At 31.6% G+C, this 1,805-nt stretch overlaps 1 protein-coding gene across 2 annotated transcripts in view; it reads right to left on the reverse strand.

Moving 5' to 3' along the window:
• LOC107696335 (phosphatidylinositol 4-phosphate 5-kinase type-1 gamma-like) overlaps nt 1–1,805 on the reverse strand; it is a 46,621-nt gene that overhangs the window by 3,593 nt on the left and 41,223 nt on the right. The window lies entirely within an intron of this gene.

A 1,805-nucleotide genomic window follows, 5' to 3' on the forward strand; every position in this document is an offset into this window, starting at 1 on the left:
CAGAGAGAGACGGAGCCGCACAGATGCATAAAACACAAACACACAGAGACAGAAAGAGCAAACGCATGAGGTGACTAGAAACATTCAACATTTAGTGGAAGAATAAAACGACAGATCACAGTGAATGTGCCTCCAAACACACACTATCATACTCATACTAGTTTGGCTGTATGCTATACGTATGCAGTGCACAGTATGCACATTTTCAGTATGTATGCAATTTATGGATTTGAACACATAATAAAACTTATTTATTTGTTATTGTTGTTAACAAACTAAAAACCGTAAAGAAAAAAATAAATTTCAGCTAGCTGCTAAAGCAACTGATGTTCTAAAATAACTAAAGGAAAAACAAAGGAAAAAATTAAAGTAAAATAAGATAAAAATATATAATATATACATAATAAAAAACATTAATATAAAAATAAAAGTAATAAAAACTATATAAACATTTAACGTTTATATAATTTTGTATTACTTTTTAACAAAATAAAAAAAAAAAAGATAAAAAACAGCAAAATAACTAAAACTTAAAAAACCAAAACTAATTCAAATTCATATTAATGAAAACTATTACAGTATCTCCATCAGTGTTTTTTTAGTATCACTGAAATAGTATTCTAATTTTTATTAATAGTTTGAATTAGTTTTTATATTTTCATGTTTTTGTTTTAATTTTATTGTTTGCTTTGGTAATTTAGTAAAAGTTTTTGTCATTTTGTTGTTCATTTTGTTCATTTTTACTAGTTGCTGTTTCATGTCTATATAGTTTTTTTCTAATTTTTATTTCAGTTTTAGTTTTAGTACATCAAGTTAAATTAAATCAATATGTTTCCTTGGCAACTAGCTGAAATAAAACAAATTATTCACAGTAAATTAAAGTTTTTGAAGTTTTAAAAATTTTTTTTACATTATTTTAATGGTTTTAGTTTTAGTTAACTATAACAACCCTGATCTCAATTATACTATTTCCAGTTTGATGGATGAACCTGAAGTAATAATAATTTTGATATTTATCATCTCCTTTTTGACTCACTATTTGATTGGGCTGCAAAAAGTTTAAGATGATTTTACACTAAATTTGATTAATGATTGTATTTGTTTCTGATATGATAACCGGACACATAGAGAGGTCATGTGACCACAGCATAGCACACTACTACATAAAACGTACTGCACACTGTTTTACACACTCTTTTAATAAAGCTGAGTTAGCAGAAGCTAGGTTTCCATACTACGAACGCAATGTGAAAAATATTATCAGGAATCATGAGTCTGTCCATCAGGAGGTGAAAAACTACACATGAAGGTGAGCTACTGGATTGTAAGACCTCTAATAAAACCCTAAAACTACAGCCTGCAGCAGGATTTCCCAACCGAGAGTTTGTGAGACTGTAATAGAAATGCCAATGTCAAATGAAATTCAAATATAGTCTTTATAATGTGATATTATGGTGGTTGGGACATCCTGCACTCAGGTGTTCAGATCTGTTGACTTACGACACTGCAGGAACTGAGCTTCCTCCGCTGGAGCACTGGAGAGTAAACCCAATATCTGCCCTCAGCGTACTGACACACACACACACACACACATCAGGACTGACACATTCTGTGTCTCATGCTAAAATCACATGACATAAAAACATTTTTAAAAACATGGTCACTGTGTCCAAACCGGCCTGATGAGACAAAGTCAGGTCACACTGAGCAGCTGGAAACCTGTCAGGACATGTGGTTTGGACACAGTCTGAGTCAGTCACACACTCACACACACACACACACACACACACACACACACACACACA

The sequence above is a fragment of the Sinocyclocheilus anshuiensis genome, unplaced genomic scaffold (assembly GCF_001515605.1).
Source record: "Sinocyclocheilus anshuiensis isolate Anshui unplaced genomic scaffold, SAMN03320099.WGS_v1.1 scaffold217, whole genome shotgun sequence".
Taxonomy (NCBI): Eukaryota; Metazoa; Chordata; class Actinopteri; order Cypriniformes; family Cyprinidae; genus Sinocyclocheilus; species Sinocyclocheilus anshuiensis.